This window comes from Halichoerus grypus, chromosome 8 (genome assembly GCF_964656455.1).
Source record: "Halichoerus grypus chromosome 8, mHalGry1.hap1.1, whole genome shotgun sequence".
Taxonomy (NCBI): domain Eukaryota; kingdom Metazoa; phylum Chordata; class Mammalia; order Carnivora; family Phocidae; genus Halichoerus; species Halichoerus grypus.
This window is the reverse complement of record NC_135719.1, coordinates 146,537,506-146,558,048: the sequence shown is the minus strand read 5'-3', so window position 1 is coordinate 146,558,048 and position 20,543 is coordinate 146,537,506. Positions and strand designations below refer to the sequence as shown.

Below are 20,543 nucleotides of genomic sequence, written 5' to 3'. Positions count from 1 at the left end.
ATGCGGGGCTCAATGCTAGGACCCTGGGATCATGACCTGAGCCGAAGGCAGATGCTTAACAACTGAGCCACCCGGGCACCCCTAAATAAAATCTTTTTTAAAATAAATAAGATACAAAGAAAGGACATTCTAACATCTGCTACAGTGTGGATGAACCTTGAGGACCTTATGCTAAGTGAAAGAAGCCAGTCACAAAAAGACAAATACTGCATGATGGTACTTACATGAGGTCCCTAAAGGAATCAAATTCATAGAGACAGAAGTCGAATGGTGGGCACCAGGGGCTGAGGGGGACGGGAAGTGAGTGTTTCATGGGGACAGAGTTTCAGTTTGGAATGATGAGAAAGTTCTGGAGATGGATGGTGGTGCTGGTTGCACAACAGGGTTACTGTCCTTACTACCACTGAACTGTGCACTTAAAAGGTAAAATGGCAAATTTTATGCATATTTTAAAACCAATTAAAAATGAAATAGAATAGGAAATATTGGAATACGCTGAACTTACTAAGAACAAGAGTTTTTACTCGAAACATTGGTTTTTACTTGGAGTGTGTGCTGGGTCGTGGTGTAAAATGTGTTTCTCCCTAGAGGTGACAAAGTCGAGGAGACGTTTAGGCACATAATAACAAATCGTGATAAGTGCTAGATTATTCCAGAGAGCCTGAATACCGGACTGAGGGTAAAAGAGGAAATCAGAGCAGGGGAAGCCGCTCAACCAGAACAGGACCCAGGACCGGCTGAGGAACTGAGAAGGTCACCCAGGCAGGAAGAGTGGCCTGCTCACATGGGGGTTCTGCTATATTCTAAGAGCAAAGGAAAGTTGCCCTTAGGTGAGTGTTGTGGGTTAAACTGTGTCGGTCCCAAATTCATATGTTGAAGTACTAACCTCTAGCACCTCGGAATGTGACCTTCTTTGGAGGCAGGGTCTTTGCAGAGGTAATGAAGTTAAAATGAGGTCGTTAGGGTGGGTCCTCATCCAATAGGATGATGTCCATATACGAAAAAGGGATTAGGACACAGACACACACAGAGGGAAGACCACATGACGACACAGGAATAAGACAATCGTAGACAAACCAAGAAGAGACGCCTGGACAGATCCTTCCCTCGTGGCCCTCAGAAGGAGGCAACCAAGCCTTCGCCTTGATTTTGGACTTCTAGGCTCCAGAACAACGAGACAGTCAATTTCTGCTGCGTAAGCCCTACCCCAGTGTGTAGAACTTGGTTACAGCTGCCCTGGCAAATGAACATAGTTAATAAAGAATCCCAAAGTCAAGAACTGGCTATTCCGTAGATCAAGGATACCATTCATTACTGATACTGAAATACAAGATACACTTCCTATGATAAGATTGTCACTCCATAAAACGAGAGGTAATCAGAGATTCCTAGCATCAGTAAAGAACATTAAACTCTGTGGTCTCCCACCTGCCTGCCAATACAGCTGTATTTCTTTACAACATCCCTGACAAATGGTCCCTCGGCCATTTCAAAGTTGAAGACCTTGAATTATTGAAAAGATTGCTGGTTATTTTTATCCCAAATCGCCTTCCCCAAAGCATCCTTCAGCGATTCCACTTTTGTCAGGTCGATTTCATCTCCACGGTCCGGGTGCAGGCTGTCTGTTCCGGGACGCCGCAATCACAGCTTGTGTCCTGCTTTCCCAGCTCTATTTCGTGACTTCAGGGTTAACTGGCCCAGAGAGGGGTTAATGATGGTATTTCATTCTCTGTTGCCTGCCCCATTAAGTGCAAATATCTTGGCGCAGACTTCAAGTGTGTCTGGGTTCCTGTGGCAAATGCTGTCTTTGGCATCTGACACGCTCCGGCCGCACCACGCTATCGGCAGCTCCGGTTCATGACTCTGAGTCATGCCATGCACTTGAATGCTCTGGACATCTGCCCATGCCCCAGCCCTGAATGCCTGCCTTCCCCTGCCCACCACCACAGAAGCCGAGCGATCCTGTCTGCTACGCTTCCAACATCTGCTGGTACTTTACTGTATCCCTCATGTTAAGTGGCCTTGCCTTGTAGGAACTTGTGTGTGTGTGTGTGTGTGTGTGTGTGTGTGTGTCCATCTCTCCCAGGAGATTAGATGCCCCAAACACCCCTCATGCCGGACATAGTTGGCACTGAGAACACGCTGAGTGAATGAATGAATGAACCCGCTAGGCAAAATCAGTTGCTCATGACACACAATAGGATTTCAAATGCTTTGAAGAGAGCGCTCCTGCTCTCCAGGTTGAAGCCCTCCATTTCCTCCCTGGCCATCCTGTGACATAGTTTCTCAACCCCTTGTCTGAAGAGATGCCCACCTCCCTCAACTGGGCTCTTTTCTCCTGAATCCCGGCACCCCAGAACTGAATACAATAACCTCAGAGGACAGATCTGTGTGGCCTTTCCCTTTAACAACTTAGATATTATGATTCCGTTAATGCAACTGAAGTCCATATTGATTTGTTTTTTCTTTTTGAGCAGTCAGGATATATACTGTTGGTTCATGTTGAACTTCCGGTCAATTACAAACCTATCAGTCTTTTCAAATGAACTGCTGTTGGGTCTTCTCCATCCTGTATTGAGCTAATCGATTAAAAAAAAAAAATCTAAAGAAAATTTATCTTTACCCCTGTTAAATGTCATGTTGTTTGCTCCAATCCATCCTCTTAGCCAACCCAAATCTTTAAACTCTGAAATCTGGCATCTAATGCATCAGCATTCTGAGGACGAGGAGTGTGTGGTAACAAATCCTTTACTGTGGGCAACATCCTTGTAATTGACAAACGCATCCACAGCACAGAAGGGGGTGGAGCTCTGAGCTCCGCATCTCCAGTGATCTATTTACCCATACCTTAAATGTTTGTCCAACTAAACATCAAATTGTCCCAGCTGTTTGTTTACCCAGCCCATTTTTCTCTATCCTGCACCGTGTTTTGTGAAGGATCTTTACCAGTGCTTTGTAAATCCAGTCTGGTAACGCCGTGAAAAAGAGAGAACAAAGTTGGTTTGGCTCTTAGGGACCGCATTCCCTTCCAAGTTCATGCACAGCAGCTCCTCAAAGATCTGTTAACATTTTTGCTCAGAACCAATATTAATATCAAATTTATCATCCATATTTTCCAGAAGCCAACTTTTTCTGCTTTGGGGAGAATTATGATATTTTTCCCTTCTCAGTTTTCTGCAATGCCCATCTGGTGAGGTTCGAGATGGTTTGTCAAGGCCCAGAGAGAATGTATTTGCAGTAACTAAAGAGCCCCCGCCGCTTCTCACCTATCTTTGGGCTCTTGACAATCCCTCCGGGGATGTTTCTTCTACTCTTTCCAGTTTTACAACTGTTCTCCTTATGGAAGAGAAAGAAACCCACAAAGCAAAGTCCAGAATATGCAGATGGCTTTCAGAGTCCTTCGTGGCCCCTGTTCCTCTCGCTGTTCTTTGTGTTCATTCACCAGCCGCCCCAGCAGCCAAAACGAAGCCTTCATAGCACTCGCCCTGCCCTCGCCCCTGGGAGCCTCGTCCTCACGTTTGGAAGCAGATCTACAGCTCATCTCACAAAGGTGAGTCAGCTGCCGCAGATGAACCTGGCTCCTGACTACCTGTGCACCACCTGTCCTGGCCGGGCTGGGGTAGGTGAGAAGCGCTGGCTGCGGAACAGCACACACAGCCTTATCAGGGGCCTCTCCAGCCTCATTACCCTATCATCGAACTGTCGGCGCCGCAGAACCATGAACGTCTGAGCCTTCCACACTTAATGTGTTCATAGTCCAGATGGACATGAAAACTCCTTGTGATCTGAGCAACCCATGGCTTTTTTCTCTTGGGTCATTCCCTCAAAAGCGCTCTTGATGATTTGCCTCCATCGAAATAATTTACATATTTGGAAGTGTCTGAAATGAAGTGGAAATTTAAAAGTCATATTCAATTTTCCCTTTTAAAAATTTTGTTTCATTTAGGAAACTCGGCATTGTGACTGTGATTCATAGAGTCCTATAGGTGTTGCAGCCGATTGCAAACAAAATCTCCGTTGCAACAGCTCCACTGAACGACGTCATTTTCGGGAATTTGTGTTCATTTTCTCCATTGTGTTACCCGAGAGGTTTTATGGCAGTTTTTGGCATATCACCGACTAACCACAGAGTAAATACACCAGTATTAGGTCGACTATTCATCCCAGAGTGCTGGGGCAGCTGGATTTGTGCCCGTGCCCTGGGTGATCAGCAGTAGTCCCCCTGGGACTCTGGAGTATTCTGGTTTGGATTACAAATTATATGGTAATCCCAGCTAGCATGGAAAGACTTAGAATCTATCCATATTGTATGTTTTAAAAATTATTGAGATTCACACAGGTATATTGAAAGTGCTACCTTAAGCTAACTCATGGCATCAAAGTTGCAAGAAAGAAAGTTGCCAGAAATCTGAATATTTATCTGGAAAGGCAAGTAAAAGACCTGTTTCTGAGGTTTGCCTGGTTCCTTCCCACCACCCCTGGCATGGGCTTTCACATCTCTGTGGGCTAGATACACAGTATTCATTTGTAATTAACCAAGGGTCCTGAAGCCTTGCTAAAATATTGACCTTTGGACTTTCGACTCCAGCTATCCCACTGATTAAGGCAAAGGGTTAAAGGGTCTTCTGATTAGAGATCACTGGTAAGACAGTGCTGCCCCTCCCTCAATCATGGCTTGTTCACTGTGCTCTTCATCACAGACAGGATGCTGACCATTGGTTCACTCCCTCGCACACAATGAGTGACTACTCTGCCGGGAACAGAAGACACAAAGGGGAATAAGGTGCCAGCCCACCCCCTGGGGGTCTCACGGTCTAGGAGAGAGCATACGCATAGGAACACAGCAAACATACAGGAGGGGACCAAGGCACACAGGAGCCCATCAGGGACATTTTTGTCCATTCGTGTATCAGCTCCAGCCCAAGCTACAAGCCTGTGGGGTAGGTAGTACTGCCTCAGTTTTACACATAGGGGGCCGCCCAGGTGGCTCAGTGTCTGACTCTTGATTTCAGCTCAGGTCATGATCTCAGGGTCATGGGATAGAGCCCCGCATCAGGCTCTGCGTTCAGCGTGGAGTCTGCTTCTCCCTCTCCCTTGCTCCTCCTCCACCTCCCACCCCCACTCTCTTGAGCAGACTCTAAAATAAATAAATAAATAAAATCTTTAAAAAAGTTTTTTTACACATAGGGAAACTCCCCTGTGAGCAGAGAGGCAGGTGCCTGGCTGAGGTCATGGGGCTGGTGAATGGTGGAGACAAGATTTAAATCTGGTCCTGTCAGGCCCAAACCCTCCCTGTTCTGTTCTGAACTATTCCCTCTGCAGCTGAGGATGAGATAAGAGCCGAGGGGGAAGGAAGGGAAGACTTTACTCAAGAATAAAAGCTGACACCAGTTGCTCACAGGAAAGAAGAACACCCCGAGATAGGGTGCGACCTCGGACATCCTGTAGGGTGCAGCCCCGAGGTCCCACTGCACCTTACCCATAGTATGCATGCAGAAAGTCCTTGCTGCTTGGGACAAGTGAAGGCATGAGGACTACTGCACCCCCAGTGGCTGGGGCAGATGGAGAGGAACCGCGGGTAGACGGACCCAGAACTCCAGCCCTGATGGCCTGGGAGACAAGACAGTGGGAGGAGGAGGGAAAGCCATCCAGGGAAGAGGTTAGCAAAGCATGCCCAGCGTGTCTAGGAAATGATAAGTCATCCAGCTCTGTTCAAGTCAAACATGGGATGAGGAGGTCAAACTGGAGGCTCCACTGCAGAGGGTCTGGGAGCCCCTACCTACAAAGGGGTTGGACTCGGCCCATGGGCAGTAGGAAGCCCTTTGAATGCCACACACTGAGGCTGTGCTTCAGGAAGGCTGATGCGGGAGCATGCAAACTAGACTCAGGGGACCCTGAGGACATGAAAACAACTAGTGGATGCCTAGCATATTTCCGAATGAGATGGTGAGGGCCTGGGTGCCAGCCTCCCAGGTGGGTGGGGAATGGGCTGGTCAGACCAGGTTGCTGATTCCGGGGACACCGAGGGAGGATGTCTTCTAAGAGACAAGGAGTCGGGGGCAGAGTGGGTTGTCAGGAAGTGGGGGGGTGGTGCAGGGAGAAGGCCATGGCTTTGGCAGTGAGGATGCCACTGGGGACACAGAAGCTGGACAGCTGAGTGGTGGCAAGGTCTGAGGGCTGGAGGTGGCCAGGATCAGACAGTCACACAGGAAGAGGAGAAAAGAGCAGGAAAACCCACCTCCAGGGCAGCATGGCCAGGGTAGACTTTGTCAGGACGGGAAGAGCAAGCATGGTTGGTGGGAGGAAGAAAGAGCCCGAGGAGGGGAAGCTGGTTTCGATTCAAGGAGGCGGGAGGTGGCTGCTGGGACCGGTTTCCAGAGGACATGGTATGCGGGAGAGTCTCCTTGGACAGAAGGAGGGAGGGCACGTCTTCTGGGAGGAAGGGTCAGAAGGATGAGAGAGGTGTAAAGCCACAAAAAAAAGGTGAGGTTTCCTTCATTTGTTCAACAGGTATTTGTTGGCAACATAATTGTCCTCGTAAAGATCTAACGGTGGCTTTCCCGGGAAAGGTGGCAGACCAGGCACGTTCTGCTGAAGCTCCTCACACCCACAGGCAGAGAGGATGGAAGGAGAGGACCTCCACAGAACCGCAAGCTGGGGAACAGGACAGCGCAGGTCGGGGCTCGTGTGCCCCCAGCAAGCTGCAGCAGAGGCCAGTAAGGCTGGAGAAACCAAGAAGCACCCCATTTGTCACCACAGAGCCCTCAAAAGATTCAAAAACTGACAGCACAAGCACCTACGGAAATGAGGGGCACAGGAGAGGCTGAAAACAGGACAATCAGCCAAAAGTATGCTTAGGAAGCTGCTACGGACAGAAAACTGTGTGTCCTTGAATTCCTGAAGCCCTAAAGCGGCTGTGTGTGCAGATAGGGCTCTAGGAAGTAATTAGGGTGAAATGAGGTCATAATGGTGGGCCCTAAGCTGATAGGATTGGAGGCTTTATAAGAGGAAGATCTCTCTCTCCCCACCTCCCTCTCCATCTCCACCATGTGAGGACACTGCAAGAAGACCAGGAAGCGGGCCCAACCAGGAACCAACGCTACTGGCACCCTGATCTCGGACTTCCAGCCTCCAGGATGGGGAGCAAATAAATTTCTGTTGTGTAAGCCCCCCTGCCTGTAAAGGTGTTTTGTTATGGCAGCCCAAGGTGACTATGACAGAAGCAGTTAGACCCCCTTCCTGATGCCCTTCCTCTCCCTGCAGAAGATCAGAAGCTTAATCTCTGCAACAGGGGAACTAAGGGGTTCTCTGCACCAATGGATACCAGGGGGCACCATCCTGAAGATGAGAAAGAAGCGATCGCCTAAGGCTGAATGAGGAGCCTTCACCCCAGTCCCTTCCTACGCTCAGGTCCGGGAATCCTGGCAGCCAAGTATCTGCTCTCTAGAGCAGAGTATGGAAGACCCTTCTTGAGGGAAAGACATGGAGGTGGGGAAGGTCAGAAATCACAGGGAGGTCCTCCTGTTGACAAGCCTCATCAGTGGACTCCAAGCTTCAGACAATTGTTGAATGTTCCTCTCTAAAATGTGACTGGAGAGCTGAAGTCTCTAAACAGTTGAGAAAATATAAAAGGATAAAAGGAGGAGGGTATGAAGAAACAGACAACATAGAGTACAGAAGGAAATAAAACAATCATCGACATCCTCAACGATTCAAGTTATTGCAGCCACAAGATAAGGACAAGATGCTAAAGTCAGATGATAAAAGAGAGTTTTGGGAAATTAAAATATAACCATAGAAATAAAATGTCCACAGAAGAGTCTAAGTAGAGTTAAGGAAATCTCCCAGAAAAATAGCACAAAAAGAACAATATAGAATACAGAAGAAAAAAAATCTAGTAATCATATGGGGAGGTTCAGTGTATAAAAACAGGAGTTTCAGAAAGCAAAAACAGAATTAGAGGAAGAGAAATCATCAAAGAAATAATTCAAGAAAAATTCCCAGAACAAAGGGACACAGATTCCTAGATTGAAAGGACCTACTAAATGCTCAACACAATGGAGAGAGAACCAAATTTCTATCCTGTGACACTTTAGAACACTGGGGATAAGGAAATCATTCAGAAAGCTTCCAGGGAGGGGGCGCCTGGGTGGCTCAGATGGTTGGGCATCTGCCTTCAGCTCAGGTCATGATCTCAGGGTCCTGGGATTGAGCCCCAAGTGGGGCTCTGTGCTCAGTGGAGAGTCTGCTTGGTATTCTTTCTCTCCCTCTGCCCCTCCCCCCACACGTGCTTGCTCTCTCTCTTTCTCTCTCTCTCAAAAATAAACAAACCGATCTTTTTTTTTTTAAGATTTTATTTATTTATTTGACAGAGAGAGAGGGAGAGAGGAAGACAGTGAGGGATGGAACACAAGCAGGGGGAGTGGGAGAGGGAGAAGCAGGCCTCCTGTGGAGTAGGGAGCCCGATGCGGTGCTCGATCCCAGGACCCTGGGATCATGACCTGAGCCAAAGGCAGACGCTTAACCGACTGAGCCACCCAGGCGCCCCTAAACAAATCAATCTTTTAAAAAATGTTTGGTACTGGCACAAAAGTAGACACATAGATCAATGGAACAGAATAGAGAGTCCAGAAATAAACCCATGCTTATAAGGTCAATTAATCTATGAGAAAGGAGGCAAGAACATGCAATGGGAAAAAGACAGTCTCTTCAACAAATGTTGGGAAAACTGGACAGCTACAAGCAGAATGAAACTGGACCACTTTCTAAAACCACACACAAAAATAAACTCAAAATAGATTAAAGACCTAAATGTGAGACCTGAAAGCATAAAATTCCTTGAAGAGAACACATGGGCAATAATCTCTTTGACATCAGCCATAGAAACATTTTTCTAAATATGTCTTCTCTGGCAAGGGAAACAAAAGCAAAATTAAACTATTGGGACTACACCAAAATAAAAATCTTCTGCAGAGCAAAGGAAACCATCAACAATGTAAAAAGACAACCTACTGAATGGGAGAAGATACTTGCAAATGATGTATTCAATAAGGGGTTAATATCTGAAATATATAAAGAACTGATACAACTCAAAACCAAAAAACCAAATAACCCAATTAAAAAATGAGAAGACATAAATGGACTTTTTTCCAAACAAGACATAGCCAACAGATACGTGAAAAGATGTTCAACATCATTCATCATCAGGGAAATGCAAATCAAAACCACAATGAGGCATCACCTCTCACCTGTCAGAATGGCTAGACTCAAAAACACGAGAAACGACAAGTGTTGCCAAGGACATGGAGAAAAAGGAAACTTTGTGCACGGTTGGTGGGAATGCAAACTGGTACAATTACTGTGGAAAACAGTATGGAGATTCCTCAAAAAAATTAAAAATGGGACTACCATATGACCCAGTAATTCCACTATTGGCTATTTACCCAGAGAAAACAAAAACACTAATTCACAAAGATATGCGCCCCTATGTTTACTGCAGTATTATTCACAATAGCCAAGATATGGAAACAGCCCAAGTGTCCACCAACAAATGAATGGATAAAGAAGAGGTGAGATAGATAGATAGATAGATGATAGATAGATAGATAGATAGATAGATAGATAGATAGATAGATAATGGAATATGATGCACCCATAAAAAAGAATGGAATCTTGCCATTTGCAACAACACAGATGGGTCTAGTGGGTATAATGCCAAGTGAAATAAGTTAGAGAAGGAAAAATACCATATGATTTTACTTGTATGTGGAATTTAAGAAACAAAACAAATGAACAAAGAAAAAAAGAGGCAAAAAACCAGACTCTTAACTATAGAGAAACTGATGGTCTGGGGGTGGGGCATGGGTGGAATAGGTGAAGGGAATTAAGAATACACTTATCATGATGAGCACTGATTTATGTATAGAATTGTTGAGTCATTATATTATACACCTGAAACTAATATGCCACTATGTTTTTTATACTTGAATAATAATACTAATAAATGATGACATGACTACATTGGAAAGAGGGGGAGAAGTGTGTGTGCATGTGTGGGTCTGTAGTGAGCCACATGAACAAGAGCTAGGTCTTCATCCGCTGTGGTGGGACACTAACAGGTAACACATTCCTGAACCTGGAAGATCAGGAAGAATCAGTATACCCATGCTATTTCAAGAAAGATAAATACATACTGAAAGGAAGAGATACAATATTTGGAAGCAGCAGTTGGGTCTGGGAGGTTTGAATGTGGGGATGGCGTGTGAAGGAAGCTAACTGCTATTTTTTTGCATTAAGCCTTGTAGAACTACCTGATTTTTTAAAATACGTGCAGTATGACTTTAATGAACTGAAATTAAGTTTAAAAATTATATGTGCATTTTAATCTAACTTCCCGAGCTTCAATTTATTTGTTCTTTAGTTCGTTCGTTCATTCATTCATTCTACAGACATTTGCTGTGAGCCTTCTTCTAAAAGTCAGGTACCATGCCAATGAAGGTAAAATCTTAGTTCCTGCTGCTAAAGGACCTTTCTTTTTAATAAGAAAAACTTCAAGGATGTTAAAGATTTATGTGCCTTTTTACTTCGATTTTGTATAGTAGGTGGGTTTCTGAATAACTCTAAATTGTGCATTTGAAAATCAGTGGAAGGCTTGGGACAATGTGGCTGGAGCTTCTGATATAAAGGGCCTTACGATAAATCTGTCGGGAAAAAAATATCCCCATAATATATCAATGTGTAAGCTCATATTTTCATATATTGGCCACTCCGGTGAGAAATAGAGGTGGTGGCAGAAAAGGTAGTTTGAGAACAAATTTATGGGCAACACACAGCCATTTGGGAAGAGGGGGATTAATTTATGACCAATATTACTAATGACAACAAGTTAGAATTCATTTATATACATACCATATACTGTGATGCGGTCCTTAATTACATTATTATGTGCATTCTTAATGATGTCATTTACTGATTAAAAACTAACCATATCCGATGAATGGGATAGTAAAATGTTCATCTATACGTCATCAGGATTCTGCACTAATTAATTTCACAGGTTTTTACACTTTCTCCATTTATAACAGATAGAACTTCCTCCTTTAAGCTCCATCTATGAGGACCTCGAGGACACACTTTTCTACATATTTAATATATGAACAGCTGTTTTACCTGCTAAGATTTTATTTTTGCCCAAAGGACATTTTATTGCACCAAATTACAGCATCAGGAAATATTCTTAAAAGATAGCCATAGTTTGGGAAAACCATCTGTTTTAGTTGGAAGAGTAGAAACATAAACTGTATCATGCAAATTTGCTAAGAGAACGCTTTCTTCCAAATGTTACCTTTTGTGCAATGACTATTTATAATGTCCTGGATCAATCTATAAATGTTGTGTTCAAAGTCCTTGTTGCTACCCCAATACTCTGCCATTATGTGGGAAAGAGAAGAGGCTCATAATTTAGACCCTGTTTTAGGCACACCTTTCAAATTGGTCCAAAAATGATATTCAACAAAATGCATCCCAAAGTAATGAAAATGTATGTCCCACGGGGTGGCCAGGTTGGTCTGCTAAAATGCAGCTTTAATGCGATCGCTACCCTGCTCAGAAGTTCGCAGTGGCTCCCCATTGCCCAGGACTGAAGAGTAAGCCTGGCCTGGGAACTGCTGTGACGGGGTCAGGCCAGAGTTTCCAGTGCGGGGTCTATCTCGTCTGCCCACGCCTCAGCCTGCTCACCTGTGACATGGACCCCTTCATTCTCTGGATACACCCCCCACTCTGTTCCATCTCAGACTTTGTGCTGTTCCTTCCCATTGCTCCCTATTACGGACAGAATTTTGTCCCCCCAATTTCCTATATTGGAGCCCTAACCCTTGATGCACCTGCATTTGGAGAGAAAGAGGGAATCAAGGTTAAATGAGGTCACAGGGTAGGGCCCTCATGTGATAGGACCGGTGTCCTTCTAAGAGAAGGAAGACACCAGAGCTTTCCTCTCCTCCATATAAGCATGCGATGGAAAGGTGGCTATCTGCAGGACAGGAGAGAGTCTCCCCAGAAATTAGACTTGCCAGCACCTCAGTCTTCGCCTTCCAGCCTCCAGAACTGGGAGAAAGTAAATCTCTGTTGTCTAAGCCCCCCGGCCTGTGGTATTGTGTTATGGCAGCCCAAACAGACAGATACACTCCGCATTTTCCCGGTCACTGCCTCTCAAGGGTCATCTCAGATGCCTCCCCCTCTGGGGACCCTCTCCTCCCTTCCTGCCAGATGCCCCCTCCCCCCTCTGAGCCCCTCAGCACCCAGTGCCGGCTAGAGGAACTCAGTGTGAGACCTTGCCTCAGCACCAAGTGGGCTCTGCACACCCTGAGAACCCAGACTGGATCCCTCCCGATGCTCTGTAATTAGCAAATGTGCGGACACACAGCTTCCTGCAACTTTTCAAGGGGGCTGTGATTCTCTGCCTGTCTTGAACACCGTGCCAGCAGGCTATATTCCTAATTATATAACAGTATTAGAATATAAAATGCATGTCAGTACGAAGAGAGGAACAACCTCTTTTTTTTTTTTTTTTTTTGTATTTTGTAACTAGAAAAGCTCTTTATGATCACTGGACTCGTTTCCATTTGAAGCTAATTAGTAAATTGCATTTTTGGCTCTTTAACTGGCTAGGTTAAATTTAGCTCATCTTTTCCCTTAAACTCAAGCTGTCAGTGGGATTCGCAATTAGAATTTTCACTCTCAACTTTCTTCACCATTCAGGGGGATGCCAGGAACGTGCCCCCCCCCCCCACTTCCAACCCTTTCTCCCTGCAGCTTCTCCCCACCCAAGGCTTCCCGTGGATGCCCCAAGACAGCTCCTTACCCCTAAGCTTGCGGGTCACCCAGGAGCAAGGCTGACATCCTTGGCTCACCCCCACAGCAGACAAGGCGTATGCCCATGGCGTATGCTGCAAATCGGAGGGCAGCCATGCAGCCAGCAGCCCAGGATAAAGAAGGCCCCAAGGGACTTTAAATTAAACTCTGCAATACCCGGCATGGTCAGGACTGCAGCAAGGGCCTGGAGCCCCTGATGTGTTCGGCAGGAGCCCGTCCCTTGCTGGACATGGGGAGGTCGGAGGGGCCCCAGAAGGAGGCTGGGTGGCAGGACAAAAGGGTGCACTCAGGGGAGGATTGGGGGGGATGAGGCAGCCTTATAGAATTACAGAGCAGTACAGAAATAATTGAATCTTAACAATCACCATGGTCAGCCAGGCCCTAAAGATGCCTAAGAACACCGCGGTGAAGAGCATGGATGTGTGTTAGTGGGGAGGTCACCAGGCCATGCCCACGTGGCTGTCTCTGGTGACCAGAGAGAGTCCTTCTGAGGGTGAGGGAAAGTCCTCCACCCCTAGAATCCCACCGTCTGGCCTCCAAGCCCTCTGCTCTTTGCTTGGAGCTCGGCTTCCCTCCCTCCCTCCCACCCTGGCCACCCCCTTAGCCCTACAAAGGGCTCTTCCCTGACCCAGGCTCTTCCTGCCCCCCCATCCACCCCGAGCATGGTTCAGAGGCCCAGTACCCCAGCCCTCGGCAGGACGGCCTGAGGGTGGGAGGGGAAAGATGCTCACCCAGTCTTTGTGAGGCAGAAGAAAGACACCTAGCCAGTTCCTCCCGGCGTGAGCACCCGGCTGCCCCTCCTCCAAGGGGGATAGGAGGCAGAGACCAGCCTTAGGAGCAGAGCGCCCGCATCCGACTTCTCTCGTTGTCATTAAATAGGATGGGCTGGTGATTTCCAAGAAGAGAGACATCCATTATGCAGGCACTAAAGGGGCTCTGGGCCTCCGGTGCGGCTGGGAGCAGGGCGGGTCTGCGGGGGGTGGGGGGGCACGCCCACCTGGCCTGGCGGGATCCTCTTCCCACCCCCCGCCTCTGTTCTCTGCCACAGGGCCCTGCGTATCTGGGTGGTGGCAAGTAGGGCAGAGGAAGCCAGCCCGGGGGACTGGCGGCAGTTAGTGAAATGAGCTCAGTGATCCTGGGAGTCTGTGGAGCACAGATGGGACCTGGGAGCAAGCGCCGCGTCTTTGCAGTCAGAGCTACTTGGAATTTTTGGTGCGTTTTCTGTGAAAAAACTGGAAAACATTTTCTCTCTCTCTCAGATGTGGGACCCTGGGCAAATGTCCACTCCGTTCTGAGCCTGACACAGGAGGGAGGGAGGTGGATTCTGAAACCTCCCAGTGTCTTTCTAGCCCCGGGCTCCCGTATCCCCGGCTGAATCGGAGGCTCCCAAACACCCAACCACGGAGTGAGAAAATGTGCAGTGGGTTTTCATGATGCACAAAATGAATTTGATTTCAGGCCTCTGCCTTGGTCTAAGATTGTCCATCTGACATTTTTGTGATTTTTTTTTTTAATGAAATGATGGCTTGAGTAGATGGTCATTATTTAACGAAATAAAAAGTTTGCAGCCTTATGTTGCTGCCTTGGGGGGTCAGGCAAAAGCCTGTGAATCACGTGTAGCAGCAAGGCCTGGACCCTGGAGGGCTCTTACTTTGGACTTTGGTCATTGCAGGCCCCAGGGTGGGGGCGGGGGCAGACGGGGAGGTGGGGGGGAGGGGACACAGATGTTCACCCATCTGTGAGAGCGTCATTATGACCACCCTGCTCCCAGTATGTTCAGGAAAACTGGGGCAGGGGAGGGGGGACCCCTTGCATTTTGTTTAATGAGCTCTTCTAGTAAGAGCACCTGCCTCTTGCCTGCCAGGCATTAGAGCACCCTGGGTTAAACTGTGGGTCGTGACCCATTCTTGGGTCATGAAATCAACTTAGGAGGGGACTGAGACCAACATTTTTTAAATGAAATACTGTGGAGCAGAGCAGAAAATATCAGAGTATATCACGTGTAAACATGGAGTAGGGTAAGTATCAATTCATAAACCTTTTTTTAAAAATATATATTCAAATGTACATGTATTTAAATATATATTCAAATATATATTAATAAATACTCAAATATATACATACATTCATACACACACACACACACACACACATATATATTCTGCTACTGTATGGAGGAGTAAATTCCTCACAAACCAACCTTCCCACAGACATCTATCAATTAACAAACTATGGACAAAATGGCAAAAACAACATCTTGAGGGTTCTGAGAATAAACATAAGCAGGCAGGTTTTGGAGTAGCATTAAAACCTAGAAGAGGGGCACCTGGGGGGCTCAGTTAGTTAAGCGTCTGCCTTCGGCTCAGGTCATGATCTCAGGGTCCTGGGATCAAGCCCCGAGTCAGGCTCCCTGCTCAGTGGGAAGTCTGCTTCTCCCTCTGCCCCTCACCCCGCTCATGCTCTCTCTTGCGTGCACTCTCTCTCTAATAAATAAATAAAATCTTAAAAAAAAAAAACCTAGAAGAATCAACCCACATGGGGCAATTTCCCATGTTTGTGGCTTTGCCCTGAAGGCAGGTACATTTGTGGTGGGAGGACAAGGTGGCTAAATTCCAGTAGGAAGCCTATTGTCCCCCTGGACTGAGGAACCAGAAGGAGGAGGCTTGGACAACCAAAATGGCTGGAGAGTGGGGAGGAACCATAAAAGAGAGAGCCAGAGAAGGAATACATAAAATACATAAAAATACTGCCCAAATTTCTGGCTGACCCCCAAGCCACACATGTGTGTGGCTTGTTAAAAGCAGCTTGAACCAAGATCTGGGTCCCCACCCACCACAAGTGTTTGAGACTAACCAAGTTAGTTCCAAATATCAACCCTCTTCAAAACAATATCACAGAATCCAGAGTTTCTATAACAGAACACCCACAATGTCCAGGATACAATCCAAAATTACTCTACATATGCAGAGCCAGGAAAATGCAACCTATTCTCAAGAAAAATGTCAATCAACAGAAACCAACCTTAAGATGACCCCGATATTGGAATCATTAGATAAGATCTTTAAAGCAGCTATTATAACAATATTCAATGATATAAAGAAAAGTATGTTCTAATAAAGAAAAGATAGAATATCTTAATCGAGAGATATAAAATATAAAAATGAACCAACTGACAGCATTATTCAGAACAGCTAAAAAGTAGGAAAAAAAATCCATGTCCATCAACTGATGAATGGGTTAAGGAATGCAGTATATTCATGTGATGGAATATTATTCAGCCATTAAAAAGAATGAAGTAGTGGTACTGGCTACCACATGAATAAACCTTGAAAACATTCTTAAGTGAAGGAGGCCAGACATAAAGACCACATATCTTGGGGCACCCGGGTGGCTCAGTCAGTTAAGCATCTGCCTTCGGCTCAGGTCATGATCCCAGGGTCCTGGGATTGAACCTTGCATCAGGCTCCTTGCTCGGCAGGAAGACTGCTTCTCCCTCTCCCACTCCCCCTGCTTGTGTTCCCTCTCTCGCTGTCTCTCTCTGTCAAAGAAATGAACAAAATCTTTAAAAAAAGACCACATATTTTATGATTCCATTTATAGGAAATTTCTATAATAGGAAGATCTATAAAGACAAAAAGTAGATTAGTAGTTGCCAGGAGCTGGAGAGAAGGGGGAATGGGGAGTGATTGCCAATGAATACTGGGTGTCTTTTGTGAGTAATGAAATGTTTTGGAATTTTGTAGTGGTGATGATTGTACAATTTTGGGCACATACTAAAAAAACCTCTGAATTATACATTTAAAATTAATCAAATGAAAATTTCTGAACTGAAAATCACAGTATTTGAAATGAAAAAAATTCACTGGACTCAGAATGACAAGGGAAAAATAATCCATAAACTTGAAAAGGGGTGAATAGAAATTTTCCAATCTGAGAGAGAGAGAGAGAGACGATAAAGACAATAAAATTAACAGAGCCTCAAAGAGAGGAAAACAATCAAAGATTTAAAAGTTCCAGAGGACGGGAAGAGAACAGGGCAGGAAACATTATCTGAAGAAATAATAGCTGAAAACTTCCCACACTTGAAGAAAAACACAAATTATAATTTCAAGAGGCTCAGCACATCTGAAGAGGATAAAGAAAGCTATGTCTGGGGCACATCGTAAAACACTGCTGGAAAGTAGATAATGGCAATAGCTGGAAAGCAGACAGAGAAAAACCATGCGTCACATACAAGGGAATCAATCTTTGAGTGACTGCAGACATCTTATCAAAAACCATGGAGGCCAGAGGACAGTGGAACAACAGCTTTAAAGTGTTGAAAGAAAAAATACCATCAACCCAGAAGTCTATATCCAGCAAAAGTATTCTTCAAGAATAAAGATGAAATAAAGACATTTTAAAATAAAGGAAACTTGGGTCACTCGTCCCCACCAGACCTGCGCTATAAGATATGCTAAAGGAAGTTCTCCAGTCTGAAGGCAAAGGAAGCAGGAGAAAATCTCAGATCTTCATGAATGAATGAATGGCATCAGAAATAATAAATACAAAAGACTATTTTCCTCTTAACTTAAAAAATTACCCATTTCTGGGGGTGCCTGGGTGGCCCAGTTGGTTAAGTGTCCGACTCTATTTTGGCTAAGCTCATAATCTCAGGGTCATGAGATCAAGTCCTGTGTCTGGCTCCACGCTCAGTGTGGAGTCTGCTTGAGATTCTCTTTCTCTCCCCCTCTGCCCCTCCCCCTGCTCTCTAAATAAATAAAAATCTAAAAAAAAAAAAATTACCCATTTCTGTCTGAAGCAAAAATTTTAACACCGTCTTGTGGAATCCACAGTAGATATAATACATATTGCAACTGTACTGTAAGGATGATGGGAATGAGGATAAATGCACCAAATGGGTGCAAAGTTCCTACATTTTATGTGAAGTCATCCAATTTTAACCTTAAGTATGAGTGAAAATTTAAGATGTATATTATAATCCCTGGAACAATTACTAAAAAGGCAGTGCAAAGAGGTATAGCTAAAAAGTCAATGGGTAGATTAAAATGGAATTCCCCCAAATATTCAAATAATTCCCAAAAAGGGCAGGAAATGGGTGTCTAGGTGGCTCAGTAAGTTAAGCATCAAACTCTTGATTTCAGCGCAGGTCATGATCTCAGGTTCCTGGGATAGAGACCCACTCTGGCTCTGCTCTCAGGGGGAGTCTCCTTCAGGATTTTCTCTCTCTCCCTCTGCCCCTGTTCCCCATTCATTCGAGCTCTCTCTCTCTCTCAAATAAATAAACAAATCTTTTTCTTTTAAAGGGCAGGAAAGGTGAACAGAGAAATTAAAAATAGGTGATAAAGGGGAAATAAAAAATAAAATGATAGGGGCGCCTGGGTGGCTCAGTCGGTTAAGCATCTGCCTTTGGCTCAGGTCATGATCCCAGGGTCCTGGGATTGAGCCCTGCATCAGGCTCCCTGCTCCGCGGGAAGCCTGCTTCTCCCTCTCCCACTCCCCCTGCTTGTGTTCCCTCTCTCGCTGTGTCTCTCTCTGTCAAATAAATAAACAAAATCTTTAAAAAAAAATGATAGACTCATATCCATCCAAGCAAATAATTATATTAAATGGTAATGGGCAACCATTCTAATCAGAAGGCAGAGGTTACTAGAATGGGACAAGAAGTGAGACATTACTATATATATGCTGTCTATAAGAGACCCACTTTAAATATAAAGTCATTTTGACAGAAAGTAAATGAGTTGGAAAGGATGTAACATACGACCAGGTTGGAGTGGCTCTATTAATACCAGATAAAATGGGCTTTAGGACAGAGACTATCACTTGAGCTAAAGAGAGACACCACCTAATGATGAAAGGATCAATTCATCAGGAAGACATACCCATAATAAAGGTGCATGTGCCAAATAAAAGAGCCTCAAAATACATGAAGCAAGACTGATAGCTTTAAAGAGGAGAAATAGGGACTCCCCACTGACTCATTTGGTAGAATGTGTGCCTCTGGGTTTTGGGGATGTGAGTTCAAGCCCCATGTTGGTGTAAAGATGACTTAAAAATTAAAAAAAAAAATCTTTGAAAAAAAATAAAGGGGAAAAATAGACAACTCCACAATCATACAAGGAGATTTTAACACCTCTCTCTCAGCAATTTATAGAACAGTTAGACCATTTAAAAAAAAAATCAGTAATGACAGAGGATCCCAACACATTTTGACCTAATTGATATTTATACATATGAGTTATGATGTAAAATATATTTCTCACTATGACTCACTTCTAAAAAAAAGACAGAAAATTACTCTGCTAGGACAAACACAGAGGACTAAATCATAGAACTTTAAAATTCAACATCTAGTGCGTAAGGCAGACATGGATTATTATAATCACAGTGGAAGTTGCTAGAGGCCAGAGTAGGAAAGGGAAGGACTTAGTGTTTATTCCGTATGTACTAGGTGCCAGGCCAGTGCTCAACACATCACAGAGTTACAGAATTCTCATTACCTGGCCGGGTGGTATTATGATCCCCATTTTACAGATGGGGGACCTGAGGCCCAGGGAGGTAAAATTACTGGTCTAGTGTCAGAACTGGAATTAGAAGCGGCCCTGACTCCCACAAAAGGACCAGAGGAAGACAGAGAGGGCAATCCCTTCACTTCGGAGGAAAGTGGGGAATAGCATTACGATGGAGTACAGGTGTCGTGGGAACCGTGTGGATGCAAGAGAAGGAGGCAGGAAAGTCTGTATGTGACATTTATGGATGTCAGGTGACTAGAATTTGGAGGAGGCAGGAAGGATGGGTGGGACATGAGCTGAAGGGGTGACAGGGGCTAGATCAAGCCCCGCTGGGCCCCTGTTTCTATTCCCAGGCAAGAAGGGAGAAAGGGGAGAGTAACGAAATAAAGGGGCCTTGAGAGTCTTGCTCGTCTGCCCCTCCTTGGCTGGCTGCTCTGGGAGATGCAGCCTGGGGGGAATTTTCTCGACATTTAAACTGAGTGTCTCCAATGTACTGTCCCAAGAAAACCTGAGCATTAACAGCAGGTATGTCTAGAGGACATCATGGCACTTGTCCAGATGCTAAAACACATATGCCTTGTCCTTGGTCCAGACTGGTGTCTTAAAGGGTGGGGATGGGTAGTGTGGAGAGCTCCCCCTTCATCGGTTGTGAGGCCCCCAAAGCAGTGACATCAGGTGGACCACATAAACCAAGGAAGTTTGGATTGTCTGCTCTAAATGCATGGCTGGGGTGAGAAAGGGATCTCCGGAAATGAGAGGGGCACTTGTTGGCCACGTGGGGTCTGCAGAGAAAGGAGGACCAGAAGAGGGTCCTCTGGTGGGATCCCCTCAATGGTGGAGGGGTCTGCAGCTCTTGGCTGTCTTGACTCCACACCAAAACCTCCAACCAATGCCAGGCTCACTCTGGAGCCCCAAACTGGGGACAAAAAAAGACACAACCAGCATGGGGGGGAGGGTTGAAGCGCACTTCAAAGTTTTCCCCTTCGACCAGCTGTCTGGTGCACAGGACTCACGATCTGAGCACAGATTCTCTTTGTGCCCATTACTTGAGTGCTGTAGTGTGTACGGTCACTCCTAGCCGGCCTGCATTCTGTCCACCTCCCTCCTCTTCTGCGCTCCGGCCGCACGGAGTTACTGACAGCTCCTTCCATCACAGCC

General features: G+C 45.5%; 1 protein-coding gene across 2 annotated transcripts in view; it reads right to left on the bottom strand.

The window, feature by feature from the left end:
* Positions 1-20,543, bottom strand: part of EML1 (EMAP like 1) — a 177,195-nt gene that overhangs the window by 131,633 nt on the left and 25,019 nt on the right. Inside the window, exon 1 of one of the 2 annotated variants that reach the window (XM_078054216.1) lies at positions 13,602-13,834. The exons of the other annotated variant lie outside the window; for it this stretch is intronic. The gene's annotated coding sequence lies outside the window, so the exon portion shown is untranslated. Of the gene's footprint in view, positions 1-13,601; positions 13,835-20,543 lie in introns of those variants that run through there. 2 annotated transcript variants of the gene reach the window in all.